Below are 16,302 nucleotides of genomic sequence, written 5' to 3' on the forward strand. Positions count from 1 at the left end.
GTTACCCAGATTCTTTCCTCTAATTGGCCCCGGAATGAACTGCCACAGACCCGTACCTAATATTATTGTTGCCTGCATAATAGTCAATATAAATCAATAAAACATCTCATTAGCGTCTCATAGTTAAAATCAAGATCCAGTCGCATCATCCAATTGTTCCATATTCCTATGTTCATTACACTGGCTCTTCAGATGCCTGCTCGAACAAGCAGGTCTTCACTTTCCTCCGAAATATCAACAGGGAAGGGCCGATTTAATATCCCTAGGAAGGCCACTCCACAGCCGAGGGGCCACCACTGAGAAGGCCCTGTCTCTCATCCCTGCCAAACGTACTTGTAACGCAGGCGGGACCAAGAGCAGGGCCTCCCCAGATGATCTTAACACCCTAATAAACATTCAACCTACTGATGCTTCAATTAATGTAATTTTATTGGTATCTATTTTTATTTTGAAACTGACCCATAGCTGCTGCATTCCCCATCCTCGGCTTATACTCGAGTCGACAAGTTTTCCCAGTTTTTTGTGGAAAAATCAGGTGCCGCGGCTTATATTCGAGCCGGCTTATACTCGAGTATAAGCGGTAAAAATTTGGGGGGGGGGGCGTCTTATACGCCCAGTCTAGTATGCCAGAAAATACGGTATGTACATAATTCTACCTGATTTCTGCCTTCAAGGGCATCAAGTTCTTAACCAGGAACCTGTGATTTTTTTTTTCAAAAAACAGGAAAAAAGCAAGAACACTTTAGCATCCAACAAACGGTAAAGCTTCAAACCTCATTTCCTGACGACTGTAGCCTTCGACTTCCATCACAGAAGCTTGGGAACTCAACCAGATCAATTCCAGCCCTCCCTCTTCCACACATATTGAAAGCAATAAACACACCAAACAATGACGACTTGCCCAGAAGCATAAGAGATATTAACCTCAATGGGGATTCAAGGGAAATAACGGGCCTTTTTATTTAGACTGTAATTCATTCAGCCAAGCATGCTCGGAGCCCATAAAGCCCACGTTACAATTGATTCGCCATCATTCATCCTAAAGAGAGGAATACAGATTTCCTCCTGAACTGCAAAGGAGTCGCACATAGCAAAACATCTAAAACAAGGGTCCTCAAACTATGCCCCACGGGCCGTATGCGGTCTGCCGAGGTCATTTACCCAGCTCCTGCCTTAGATTTTAGACTTGCCGCTTACTTACTTAGGTGATCCCTGGAAGCCCGAGGATGATGGCCCTCCAAGTGTAGTGTCTTAGCAGTGAATATGAAGGTGGCTGTGGAGAACTATTCTTGATCCGCATGTTCTTCTAAAGTTAGGACATCAGTTTCCAGGTGGAAGGCAGTCCCAGTCAAGGTTGGCTTGATGCACCTTCCTCTTGCCACATTTCTCGCTTTCGTTTGTGCCTTTTCTAATTCCGCAGCACTGTTGGTCATGGCTGACCTCCAGTTAGAGAACTCAAAAGCCAAGGATTCCCAATTCTCGATGTCTATGCCACAGTTTGTAAGGTTTGCTTTCAGCCCATCTTTAAATCTCTTTTCCTGTCCATCAACATTATGTTTCCCGTTCTTGAGTTGGGAGTATTGTAATAGCTTTGGGAGATGGTGATCGGGCATTTGGACAACATGGCCAGTCCAGCATAGTTGATGGCGTAGGAGCATCACTTCAATGCTGGTAGTCTTTCCTTCTTACAGCACGCTGACATTTGTCCGCCTGTCTTCCCAAGAGATTTGCAGGATTTTTCGGAGGCAACGCTGACGGAATCGTTCCAGGAGTTGAGTGTGACGTCTGTAGACAGTCCACGTTTCGCAGGCATATAGCAGAGCTGGGAGGACCATAGCTTTATAAACAAGCATTTTGGCCTACCTACGGATGTTCTGGACCTCAATCACTCTCTGCTTTATTTGGAAAAATGCTGCACTCACAGAGCTCAGGCAATGTTGTATTTCAGTGTCAATATTGACATTTGTGGAGTTGGCTGTTAAAGTAGCAGAAATGGTCAACATTTTCTAATGTTACACCATTAAGCTGTATTTCTGGCATTGCAGAGGGATTGGCTGGTGACTGCTGGAAGAGCACTTTGGTTTTCTCAATGTTCAGTGAGAAGCCGAGCTTCTCGTATGCTTCTGCAAAGGTATTTAGAGTGGCTTGTAGGTCTTCTTCTGAATATATACAGACTATGTTATCATCAGCATATTGGAGCTCTATAACAAATGTTGTCGTGACCTTGGTTTTGGTTTTCAGTCAGCTGAGGTTAAATAGCTTGCCATCTGTCATCAACAAAATGAAGTATCATAGCAATGAAGATGGAAAATAGCGTTGGGGCAATACCTGTTTGACACCTGATTCGAACTTCAATGGGTCACTCTGGGAGCCAATGCTGCCTAAAACTTGCCACTACCTCCACCACCATTTGGGCTCCAGTTCCACCCTGAACGCTCCTCTCCTGTATTGCCTCCCAAAATTGGGGGAATCCTTTCCACCTCATTCTTGCTCCCTTCAAAATAGATTGAGGGAGGAGGGGAGAAAGAAAGAAAAAGAGAAAGAAAGAAAAGGAGGTAGGAAACAGAGAGGGAAGGAGAAAAGGAAGACAGAAAGCGAAGTAGGAAACAGAGAGTGAAGGAATTCATACAGTTCCTCATGTTGTGGTGACCCCCAATCATAAAATTATTTTTGTTGCTACTTCACAAATGTAATTTTGCTGCTGTTATGAATCGTAATGTAAATATCAGATATGCAGGATGTATTTTCATTCACTGGACCAAATTATGCACAAATACCCAATATGCTCAAATTTTCAAGACTAGTGGGGTTGGGGGGATTGACTTTGTTATTTGAGTGTTGCAGGTGCTGGGATTTATAGTTTACCTACAATCAAAGAGCATTCAGAATTCCACCGACGATGGAATTGAACCAAACTTGGCACACACAATTTCCATGAACAACAGAGAAAATACTAGAAGGGTTTGGTGGGCATTGACCTTGCATTTTGGAGTTGTAGTTCGCCTACATCCAGAGAGCACCGTGGACTCAAACAACGATGGATCTGGACCAAACTTGACACGAATTCTCAATATGCCCAAATGTGAACACTGGTGGAGTTTGGGGGGAAATAGACCTTGACATTTGAGAGTTTTAATTGCTGGATTGATAGTTCACCTACAATCAAATTTATTTTATTTTTTATTATTTATTTAGAGTTTTTATACCCCGGTCTTCTCACCTCCGGGGAGGGATTCAGGTCGGCTAACAACATAAAATTCAACACAATAAGAAAAACATTATAGGTCATCAATATAAAATACATTAAAATATACTTCATACAATTCATACAAATTACAACAATCAAAGAGCATTCTGAACCCCACTAACATAGAACTCCTATGACCAGCAGAGAATACTGTATTTCCCAATGGTCTTTGGTGACCCCTCTGACACCCCCTCCCTACCCCCAAGTTGAGAAATGCTGATCTAAACTTTCTTACATGGATTCCATGGGGGAGTTGCCCTAAAAGATCTAAGACAGTGGTTTTGGCCTTCAACTCCCAGAAATCCTAACAGCTGGTAAACTAGCTGGGATTTCTGGGAGTTGTAGGCCAAAACATCTGGGGACCCACAGCTTGAGAACCACTGTTCTAAAAGAAAACAAGTGCCTCTCCCTGAAAGTAACAGCCAAGCAATAGCTTTCAATATTTTCCCGGTAAAATATTAGTTTTCAACTCCCAGAATCCTTGACTACCAGCTATGACAGCTGAAAACTCTGGGAGAGCATGTCCAAAACACCTGTAAGGCCAAAGGTTCGTCAATAAATTCTATGCAATACACTTCTCAGCATCTTGAGATTGTCATTGTCAAAAACGACCTAATTTACCAATGGACTACTCTTTCCCTTTCTCCCCTGTCTGATCCCACAGCAAGCTGGCTTCAGGAAAGGCAAAAGCTGCACATTGCAAGTGCTGAACCTGACTCAACACATAGAAGATGGCTTTGAAAGGCAGCAGATCACAAGAACTGTCTTCATAGACTTGTCAGCAGCCTATGATACTGTGAACCACTGCCTCCTCCTGAGAAAAATGTATAATATCACAAAGGACTACCACCTCACCCGCCTCATAGGAAACCTGCTACAAAACAGGAGCTTTTTTGTTGAGTTCCACGGCCAGAGAAGCAGATGGCGGAAACAGAAGAACTGCCTGCCTCAGGGGAGCGTGCTTGCTCCATCCATGTTCAACATCTACACAAATGACCAGCCACTGCCAGAAGGGACAGAGAGTTTCATCTATGCTGATGATCGTGCCATTACCACTCAAGCAGGGAGCTTTGAGATGGTTGAAAAGAAGCTCTCCGAAGCTCTAGGTGCTCTTACTGCCTATTACAGGGAAAACCAACTGATCCCTAATCCATCTAAAACACAGACATGCGCCTTTCACCTTAAGAACAGACAAGCATCCCGAGCTCTGAGGATTTACCTGGGAAGGAATCCCACTGGAGCATTGCAACACATCCAAATTCCTGGGAGACACTTTGGACAGTGCTCTGACCTACAAGAAGCACTGCCTGAACATCAAGCCAAAAGTAGGCGCTAGAAACAACATCATACGAAAGCTGACTGGCACAACCTGGGGATCGCAACCAGACACAGTGAAGACATCTGCCCCTGCGCTATGCTACTCTGCTGCTGAGTACGCATGCCCAGTGTGGAACACATCTCACCACACTAAAACAGTAGATGTGGCTCTTAATGAGACATTCCGCATTATCACATGGTGACTGCGCCCTACACCACTGGAGAAATTACACTGCTTAGCCGGTATTGCACCACCTGACATCCGCCGGGAAGTAGCAGCCAATAGTGAAAGGACCAAAGCAGAGACATCTCCAGCTCATCCCCTGTTTGGGTATCAGCCAGCACGTCAACGACTTAAATCAAGACATAGTTTTCATAGATCTACAGAGACACTCGCTGGAACACCTCAGCAAGCGAGAGTCCAAAAGTGGCAGGCCCAAACCCAGCACCTCAATCCGTGGGTAATACCAGATGAGAGACTCCCCCCTGGGCACACAGAAGACTGGGCGACTTGGAAGGCACTGAACAGACTGCACTCTGGCACCACGAGATGCAGAGCCAATCTTAAGAATTGGGGCTACAGGGTGGAATCCACGACATGCGAGTGTGGAGAAGAGCAAACCACTGACCACCTGCTGCAATGCACCCTGAGCCCTGCCACATGCACAATGGAGGACCTTCTTGCGACAACACCAGAGGCACTCCAAGTGGCCAGATACTGGTCAAAGGACATTTAATCAACTACCAAGTTTGCAAATTTTGTGTTGTTGTTGTTTTTTAATCTGTGTGTTTGTTTTGTTCTGTTAGAAATGTAATACAATGGTATGGTTGATGACACGATAAATATATAAATCCCTTTCTCTCTCCAGATGCAGTAAAATAGACAGGCAATGAAATTGTGAAAATGGTTATAAGGCCTACTAGAGAAAATATATACTCATGTCTAGAATAAGTCACAACCTCCTTGGGATATAGCAAACCGCTGATAAAGGCGACCAACGAGAATATCAAGATCCAACGAACAAATGTGAAATGCATAGTTTGGCAGCTGTTTGTCATGCTCATTGCAGGCGAGTTTGGAGTGCTGCTCTTCCTGCTTTCTGTTGCTTAACTGAAGCCACTGCATTTTAAAGAAATTATGCAGGAAGTGATTATACAGGAAGTCCCCAAGTTACAAACCTCCGACTTAGAAACTACTAGTTAAGAACGGGGTTGAGACAACAGGAAGTGAGAGAAACTTTCCCCCCGGAAGGGAAATTAATTCTTTAAAGAGTTATTATCATGGGGGAAAGGGGTCTCTAATGAAGTTTTCTCTCCAGCCCTTGCTTCTACAACAAGCCAAATTTTTCAAAATCCAATGATCACAAGAGGAGAAAGTGAGGTGAAATCTTCTGAATGGGGGCTCAGACAGCAAAGAAAACACCACAGGGGTGTTCACCCTTTCCTATTCCATCCAAAATTTATTTTAAAAAGTTATAGGTTTCCCCTTGACATTAAGTCTAGTCGTGTCCAACTCGGGGGGGGGGGGGGAGGCGGAAATGGTGCTCATCCCCTTTTCTAAGCCAAAAAGCCGGCGTTCCCCACAGACGCCTCTACGAACATGTGGCCAGCATGATTGCATGGAGCACCATTTACCTTCACGCAGAAGTTGTATCTATTGAATCATAGAATCAAAGAATTGGAAGAGACCTCATGGGCCATCCAGTCCAACCCCCTGCCAAGAAGCAGGAATATTGCATTCAAATCACCCCTGACAGATGGCCATCCAGCCTCTGTTTAAAAGCTTCCAAAGAAGGAATCTCCACCACACTCCGGGGCAGAGAGTTCCACTGCTGAATGGCTCTCACAGTCAGGAAGTTCTTTCTCATGTTCAAATGGAATCTCCTCTCTTGTAGTTTGAAGCCATTGTTCCGCGTCCTAGTCTCCAGGGAAGCAGAAAACAAGCTTGCTCCCTCCTCCCTGTGGCTTCCTCTCACATATTTCATCATATCTGCTCTCAGCCTTCTCTTCTTCAGGCTAAACATGCCCAGCTCCTTAAGCCGCTCCTCATAGGGCTTGTTCTCCAGACCCTTGATCAATTTAGTTGCCCTCCTCTGGACACATTCCAGCTTGTCAATATCTCTCTTCAACTGTGGTGCCCAGAATTGGACACAATATTCCAGGTGGAATAGAGCATGGGGAGCATGACTTCCCTGGATCTAGACACTATGCTCTGATTGATGCAGGTCAAAATCCCACTGGCTTTTTTTGTCGCCACATCACATTGTTTGCTCATGTTTAACTTGTTCTCCACTAGGACTCCCAGATCTTTTTCACACGTACTGCTCTTGAGCCAGACATTGTCCCCCATTCTGTGTCTTTGCATTTCATTTTTTTGCCTAAGTGGAGCATCTTGCATTTGTCCCTGTTGAACTTCATTTTGTTAGTTTTGGCCATTCATCTCTCTAATCTGTCAAGATCGTTTTGAATCTGCTCCTGTCCTCTGGAGTATTGGCTATCCCTCCCAATTTGGTGTTGTCTGCAAACTTGATGATCCTGCCTTCTAACCCTTCATCTAAGTCATTAATAAAGATGTTGAACAGGACTGGGCCCAGGACGGAACCCTGCTTGTGGCACTCCACTCGTCCCTTCTTTCCAGGATGAAAATTCTGCCCTTCTCACCCCGCAGAGGACTTAGGCTGGGTTACAATGCACATATACATGGCAAACATTCAATGCCATTAGACATACAACATATATAGACACACACAGAGGCAATTTAACATTCCAGCAAATCGGCTTCATTAGGATATGTTTGATTCATAGAATCATAGAATCAAAGAGTTGGAAGAGACCTCATGGGCCATCCAGTCCAACCCCCTGCCTAGAAGCAGGAATATTGCATTCAAATCACCCCTGACAGATGGCCACCCAGCCTCTGCTTAAAAGCTTCCAAAGAAGGAGCCTCCATCACACTTCCGGCCACAGGGGGAGCTGCTGCTTCACTGTCAACTATGTGACACTGAGTCCTTGATGGAGTACTTTCTCATTCTTACGCATGTTGCTGGAAGGCTTTATGGTGTCATAAATTATTTACATTAGCCTCCCCGCATACAGCGATACCTAAATTTCCTACTTTACAGATATAACTGTCTTTCGGGCTGCATAGGTCAACAGCAAGCTAGACTATTAATAGTCGGTAGCTCACTCCATACCGGGCTGGTTTCGAACTCTGTCAGTAGTGATTTAATGTAACTGGGTACTAACTAGCTGTGCCACAGCCTGGTCCTGTTCCAACTTATAAACAAATTCATCTTAGTGTTGGGGTTCAGCCTAATCCTGATCTGTGTGAACCAGATTCTCTGATAGTTTTTCCAACTGAGCAAGCTCTCCCTGACCCTGACAGTGTGGAATCTGTTGTTGATGCAGAGGTCAGTGGCGATGAAAATGAAACTCAACAGCTGGAGGAAAATGCTTTGGAAGCTAGACGTGATATCACTAGCCGTGATATCTCTCCACCTGGGGTTTTTAATGAGGACCGAAGAGAACAGATAGATAGAGACAGAAATGTTTCCCGGTTTCTACGAAGGTCACATCGTTTACAGGAGAGACAGGCCCAGGCTTCAAAGTCAAGGGGCGTTTCAAAGAATAGCTTCTTTGGTTTAAGAGGCCTCCTGCCGGGTGCCTCTTTAGATCAAGCAACGTTTGGGATTGTGGCTGTGCCTTGGCAGAATTCCTGTGTTTCATGGCCGGTAATCCCAGAGGCTTCTAGTTATCAAGTTCTTGGTTAGTAAAAGGCTAACAGGTTCCTAGTTCTTGTATTGTGGCTTTTGAAATTCTGCTCAAGTTCAGAGATTCTATTGACTGCTGTGTTTTTCTTTGGCTTTTTGACTTTGCATTTACCTTTCTTTTGTAACCAATTTTTCATCAATAAACAAGGATTGCTTCTCCTACAGTCCAGTGTGGTGGATTTAATCTTATGGTCTCGTTTCTTATACTGGGATGCAACACTTAGGAACAAATCTACAGAACCTACCTTGTTCATAACTTGGGGGTTGCCTGTATAAAGGTGGGATAATTGCTTGCATGATTGGGCACTTGGGGCTTTCTTTAAATAAAGTGTGGCGGTCAATCTGCGGGCGGACTCAATTACGAACCTGGAAGGGTTAAATATTTCCCTGCAGATGAGCGTGAGACCAAGACTCCATCCCAGTCATGAGACTTCCGTTCCTTGCTCGGTACTTTCCCCTCTCAGGGCCAGCAGATCCCGCAGCCACTAATACATTATGCCAACAATTGGGCGCAAGCAGCATGGAGATAATCCATGGGGGAAAAACATCTTATTAAATGAAATGAGAAAGGGGAGGAAGAGTTCACCATCGCAGCCTCAGGGAGAACGTCAGCCCATGCAATGTGGTCACGTGTTATTATTGTCTGCAACCAGGACAAGGATTGTAGCCATGATCCGGGTCCACAGACTGGCTGCTCATAGGAGGATTTATTGAATGCTGATGCATCACTGTTGCAAAACTGGCATAAGGTCCTTTTTGTGGCCAACCCCAAGAAAAACCTTCCTGTGCACCCACTATAGAAAACCTATAAACCTCAAAAGAATAAATAAAATATTTGAATTGCAAACACCCTCTAAAAAGGCATTTTTGTATCAAAAAGGTCCTTTTCAACAACAGGAAGCAGGATCATCTCTTGCTTCACAAAGAGCTCTCCTAATCCTAAATTCGAGGCCAGCATGTGGCTTGAACATTGGACTAAGACACTGGAAGCCGGGTTTGAATTCCTGCTCAGCTGTGGAAACCCTCTGGCTGACTTTTGGGCAAGTCACATTTTCTCAGCCTTAGAGGAAAGCAATGATGACAAATCCTTTTGAACACATCTTATTCACCATAATAGAAAAGAGGGGTGCCTTATCTATCTATATAAATAAAAATGTAATGTTCGTTTGTGATACCATCAGAACTCAAAAACCACTGGGGGAATTGACACCAAATTTGGACACAAGACACTTAACAACCCAATTTATGTCGTCCACTAAAAAAAAATTGATTTTGTCATTTGGGAATTGTCGTTGCTGGGATTTATAGTTTACCTACAATCCATTCAGAGCATTCAGAACCCCACCAATGATGGAATTGGGCCAAACTTAGCACACAGGGCTCCCATGACCAACAGAAAAAACTGGAAGGGTTTGGTGGACATTGACCTTGAGTTTGGGAATTGTAGTTCACCCACATCCAGAGAGCACTGTGGATTCAAACAATGATGGATCTGGAACAAACTTGGCACGAATATTCCATATGCCCAAATATGAACACAGATGGAGTTTAAGGGAAATAGACCTTGATATTTGGGAGTTGTAGTTGCTGGGATGTATAATTCACCTACAATCAAAGAGCATTCTGAACTCCACCAATGATGGAATTCAACCAAACATGGCATACAGGACTTCCATGACCAACAGAACACACTAAAAGGGTTTGGTGGGCATTGCCCTTGAGTTTGGGAGTTGTAGTTCACCCACATCCAGAGAGCACTGTGGATTCAAACAATGATGGATCTGGACCAAACTTGGCACGAATATTCCATATGCCCAAATATGAACACAGATGGAGTTTAAGGGAAATAGACCTTGACATTTGGGAGTTGTAGTTGCTGGGATTTATAGTTCACCTACAATCAAAGAGCATTCTGAACTCCACCAATGATGGAATTCAACCAAACATGGTATACAGCACTTCTATGACCAACAGAACACACTGGAAGGGTTTGGTGGGCATTGACCTTGAATTTGGGAGTTGTACTTCACCTACATCCAGAGAGCATTGTGGACTCAAACAATGTTGGATCTGGACCAAACTTGACACAAAAATTCCATATGCCTAAATATGAACACAGATGGAGTTTGGAGGAAATAGACCTTGACATTTGGGATTTGTGGTTACTGGGATTTATAGTTCACTACAATTAAAAAGCATTCTGAAACCCAAAAACGACAGGAATGGGGCAAACTTCCCACACAGAACCCCCATGACCAACAGAAAATACTTAAGGCCATCCAGTCCAACTCCCTTCACCAGGGCAAGAAAATGTAATCAGAACCCTCCTGACAAACAGTGATCCAGTCATAAATATAGATAGATAGATACGATTCTCTCTCACACACACAGATATAATATCACAGATTTGAAAGAGACCCTTAAAGAAGGACCATGATATGTTGCATATTCCAGAGTAGGCAAACCAGACACTCTCCACATCAACACTGACAAAGAAACAACAAGAAATACTGTTTACTCACAAGCAGAAAGGAATTACATATATTAGAAACCAACACTTTCTCATTACTTTATTTTCAAGATCACCAGACTGGGCCACAGCAATGCGTGGCAGGGGACAGCTAGTCTGATATATGAGAGGATACTACTAAATCGATTAGGACCTGTTATTGAACCCCAGCTTATTGCACAACAAGCAGGTTTCAGACCAGGGAAAAACTGTACAGCCCAAATTCTTAATCTGACTGAACACATTGAGGAAGGATATGAGAAAGGTTGCATTACTGGAACAGTTTTTGTGGACCTTACAGCAGCCTATGACACGGTGCAACATGGAAAATGCTGCAGAAAGTCTACCATATTACCCGAGACTATGATTTTACAAAAACTATCAAGACTGTCCTAGAAAACCGTAGCTTCTATGTGAAGTTTCAAGGCAGAAAAAGAAGATGGAGGAGGAAAAAGGTGCTTAAAGCCAACTTTAAAAACTGTGGCATAGACACTGAGAACTGGGAAGCCCTGGCCCTTGAGTGTTCTAACTGGAAGTCAGCCATGACTAGCAGTGCTGCAAAGTTCAAAGAGGCACAAATGGAGGGGATTGTGGTGCAGCTGGCTGAGTGTCAGCTGCATTAAGATCACTCTGACCAAAAGGTCATGAGTTCGAAGCCAGCCAGGGTTGGAGTGGGTTTCCAACCATTGTGTAGCCTGTTGTCGACCTTTGCAACCTGAAAGACAGTTGCATCTGTCAAGTAGGAAAATAAGGTACCACCTTAAAGTGTGGGGAGGCTAAATTAACTAATTTATGAGGCCATAAAAAAGACTCCAGCAAAAGCATGCGGGGAATGCGGAAGTACTTCATCAGTGTCGCAGATGGACGATGAAAGCGACAGCTCCCCTGGCGGCCAGAAAAAGTTAAATAGCCTCTGTCTATGTCTGTATATGTTGTATGTCAAATTGGCATTGAATGTTTGCCATATATGTGTACACTGTAATCCGCCCTGAGTCCCCTTTAGGGTGAGAAGGGCGGAATATAAAAGCTGTAAATAAATAAATAAAAAGGAGAAATGTGCCAAGAGGAAGGCGCGTCCACCTGGAAACTGATGTCCTCACTGCAGGAGAAAACGCGGCTCCCGAATAGGTCTCCACAGCCACCTACGGACCCACCACCAAGATACTACACTTGGAGGACTATCATCCTCGGGCTATGAGGGATCACCTAAGTAATGTATATTGGCTGGAGGATTTTGGTAGTGGCAGTCCAATATATCTCTCTATATACAGCCAGTCCCCAAGTTACAAACACCTGACTTACACACACAGACAAGAGGAAGTGAGAGAAATCTCCCCTCTTGGAAGAGTTATCATCATGGGCCAAAGGGGTCTCCACTTCAGCTTTATCTCTAATCTTTATTTCCATAACAAACCATTTTTTCCCCCAAAATCCAATGATCACAGAAAGTAAGATACAATCTTTTTTGCACAGACAGCAAAAGAAATGTCACAAGCATGTTAAGCGTTCCCTATGCTATACAAAGCTAAAATATATTTATATATTATGTGAAATTACACTTTAAAAATGTGCCTGCTCTGACTTACATATTTAATATAAGAACAAACCTACAATATAAGAACAAACCTTTAACACCTCTCGACAAAAGATTCCCCCAGGCTCAGCCAGGCCTTTTAATGCTAATGAAGGTGGTCAGTTGAAACATTCACACCTAGCTCCAGCAGAGAAGAGCTCGTTGCCCCACCCGTCATTCCACAGATATATAAACCCATTTTCCTAATTCCAACAGACCTCACTACCTCTGAGGATGCTTGCCATAGATGCAGGCAAAACGTCAGGAGAAATGCCTCTAGAACATGGCCCTATAGCCCGAAAAAACCCACAAGAACCTAGTGATTCCAGCCATGAAAGACTTCGACAATACAAGGCTAAAGACCTTGTAAAACTACAACTCCCAGTGTAAAAATGCTCCTGTTTCCCCGTTGCAGACCCATTTTATTCTGAACTAGCTGTCCCTTGTTCTTTGTGTATATATGCATGCTTGCGCGTGTGTCTATATATATATATGAGGTTTTGCACATGCATTCTAATGTTTGAGGGGTTTTTTTGGCTTTTTAAGTGTCTTGTGCTGTGTTTTTCATTGTTTTTTTGAGTGAAGGACATACATTGGGTTGTTAGGGGTCTTGTGTCCAAATTTGGTGTCAATTCCCCCAGTGGTTTTTGAGTTATGTTAATCCCACAAACGAACATTACATTTTGATTTATATAGAAGATAGATAGATAGATGATAGATAGATAGATATAATATATTATTCTATAATAATAATTGTTACTAATATATTATTCTATAATAACAATTATGTTATTAATATATTATTCTATAACAATAATAATTATGTTATTAATATATTATTCTATAATAATTATTATGTTATTATTGTTATTATTATTATTATTATTATTATTATTATTATTATTATTATATACATAATGCAATATAACTAAGGGCTTCTGGGAATGGCAGTCCAAACAAGCTGTGGAAACACTCCCCCCACACTCTTGCTTCTCCCCAGAAGAGAAGAACTTCACTCAAAGAAAGTAACTTCTTTCCCCCAAAAATTAAAAAATTAAAAGTTACACCCCCTCCCCCTTCCAATAATTCAGTCTAAAGAGGGATTGGTCTCTAAATAGACGGGCAACGCTGCCATCCAATGAACTTCCAGACACTCCCTTCGGCCCGCCTCATGGAGAAGAGTGACGTCCCGAACACCAATCATTTCGGAGAACTGACCTTCCGCGAAGGAGAAAGAAGCCCCGCCCCAGTCCGGCTGTTAGCCAATCGCTGGGCAGTTTCCCTAACCGCACGCGAAGAGCTGCCCTTTGTCCCGCCCTCCTCAAGCGAAACAGAGAGGCAACCAATCCCCTCGCCTGCTTTCTTCTCGACCCAATCGCGGACGCCGTCTCAAAAGACCCCCGACCTCGCTCAGCCAATTGCAAAAAGCGACACAAACATAACGTCCCCCCCTCTCCCTTCGCCTTTTCGCCTCACAACGGGCACCTCGCTATCCTCACCCGTCGTTGCTGCTGCCGCCAAGTCCTCTGAGGCGCCGGGCTCTCGCCAGGCGCGCCACCGCTGCTCTGTGCCCCGCTCACCCACCGCGGCGGTGACGGGAGCTTTTCAAAAGTCCTCCCGAGTCCGGAATCGGGAGCCCCGCCCCCTCCGCCTCTCACGCCCCGCCCACTTGCGTCACCAAAATGGCGGCCCGAGGGGAGGGGAGGGGAGGGGGAGGAAGAGGGCTCCAGCTGCGCATGCGCAGTGAGGGGACGCCAGAGGCAAGGAGCAGAGACACCAAGTGGAGGAGTTTAGGGGTCATTCTTCACAGAGAGACAATGCCACACAGCCATAGAACCCAGATTACACTGTTCAACGGAGAAAAAGTTGCGGGCCTGAAAATAGTTGATCTTTTTTTTTTTTTTAAATCTTTATTTGGTTTTACAAATTTATAGACATATACATATACATATACGTATAAACATATAAACCCCCGATGTCAGTAGGTGTAAATTACAAATTCCTTAATCTTCAGTGATCTGGGTGATTGATACAGACATCAGATGATGTTGGCCGGGTATCCCTTCCCCCCTCCTTCCCCCCCATAACATACATCCCCCTCCCCCCCCCCAGCTAACGTACCCCCCTCCTAACATCTATGCCCCCCTTCATACAGACAATTGACAGACAATACACATAAAGTAGAAACGTACAAACGTAGAAAGCGTACACAGTTAAAACGACTTCCAATTTGTTTCCTTACAGAATAGTTACCTATAGTGTTGCCTGTCCTATTATTCCTCGTGACGAGGTATAGATTCATTGGCCTAGTTATTTGTGTACTGAATGTCTCTTTGATCATTTAGTTTTTTCTTTCTGTTCCCTGAGCAGAGCTCCCTTCAGCTCTCGTCTCTATGTATTCGTCTACTCCTGACCATTCCATTTGTTTCATTGATTTGCCAGAGTTACATTTTAAGTGGTAGGTTAGTCTGTCCATATCTCTGATATCCATTAGTTTGTCTAGCCATTGTTCCACTGTTGGGGTATCTTCCTCTTTCCATTTTTTCGCGAAGACCATGCGAGCCGCTGTAATTATATACGTAAAAATTATGTCTTCGTTGTCATCCAACTTTAGGTCTTCGTCAGTGAGTCCTAGTAGGAAGTAGTCGGGCTTGCACGGGATGTTCTTTTTTATAATTTTCTGGGACTCTTCTTGTATGTTTTTCCAAAACTTCTGTGTGACTGGGCAGGACCACCATTGATGGAAATAGGTGCCCGTTGACTTTTTACATTTCCAGCAAGTATTCTGGTAATTTTTGTACATTAGGCTCAGCTTGGATGGCGTAAGGTACCACCTATGGAAAGTTTTGAGCCAATTTTCCTTAAGTGTGATCGAGTAGGTGTACTTTAGTTTCTTCTTCCAAATACGTTGCCACTCTTGTATTTTTATCTGTCTGCCTAGGTTTCGAGCCCATAGGATCATACAATGTTTAACTTCCTCCGTCTCAGTGCCCCATTCCAACAGTTGGTTATAGGTTTTGGCTATGATTTTCTTGTCTAATTTTAGGATCTTGTCCCATGTTGTTTCCTTTTCTTCGAAACCGTTTCTTTGATCTTGTTTGAAACTCTCACCTATCTGATAGTATTGAAGCCATGTGATGTTACTGAATTCTCTTGATAGGCTTTCCTGTGGTTTCAGAGACCAGGTGTTGTTGATGTTATTTTTCTCGAGAAGGTCTTTATATCTCGGCCATTTGTTCCACCCCAAAAGTCTTCTTTGTTTGGCTTCGATTGGCGAGAGCCATAATGGTGTTTTCGTGTGGAAATATTTTTTGTATTTGTCCCAGACCTTTATCAACGCTGATCTTACAAAGTGGTTTCTAAAGTTTTTTTCCACATCGGGCTTCCCATACCACATATAATAGTGCCAACCTACTCTCAGGTTGAAGCCCTCTAGTGTTAATGTTCTTTCGTTTTTCAGTAGAGCCCATTCCCTAATCCAGACCAGTGCGCATGCCTCAAAGTAGGATCTAAAATAGTTGTTCTTTTATGATTTTGGGGTGTTTGAAAAGGAAAATGACATTTAAGAATGTATATTGGCTCTAGTTTTTATGATATAAGCAATCACGTGATCACGTATGGTTGAAAAAATGCATGTTGCGACTTACACTATGGAAGATTCTAGAATATTCCAGAAAGTTTGATGATGCAGTATTAGTGCCGTGTGCAAAATCCAGAAAGCCCTCTATAAGGCCAGACTTTTGAACGGTGAGGGTCAGTCAGTTGAAGACTGAGACAGTCTCGTTAAACATCGTTTTACATTGTTCTTTTGACTGTGGTTATGCCTCGCACGTGTGTAAATAAAGCACTATGGAAAAAAGATATCAAGGCCAATGGACTCTGTCAA

The 16,302-nt window shown here is 43.6% G+C and overlaps 1 protein-coding gene across 3 annotated transcripts in view; it reads right to left on the minus strand.

Annotated features, from left to right (window-relative positions):
- KLHL13 (kelch like family member 13) overlaps positions 1-14,071 on the minus strand; it is a 115,793-nt gene extending 101,722 nt beyond the window's left edge. The window contains exon 1 of one of the 3 annotated variants that reach the window (XM_060756073.2): positions 13,916-14,071. The gene's annotated coding sequence lies outside the window, so the exon portion shown is untranslated. The remainder of the gene's footprint in view (positions 1-13,915) is intronic. The other 2 variants (XM_060756076.2, XM_060756075.2) reach the window with 2 other exon arrangements.
- Between the last annotated feature and the right edge of the window lie 2,231 nt (positions 14,072-16,302).

Source organism: Anolis sagrei, chromosome 10 (assembly GCF_037176765.1).
Source record: "Anolis sagrei isolate rAnoSag1 chromosome 10, rAnoSag1.mat, whole genome shotgun sequence".
Taxonomy (NCBI): Eukaryota; Metazoa; Chordata; class Lepidosauria; order Squamata; family Dactyloidae; genus Anolis; species Anolis sagrei.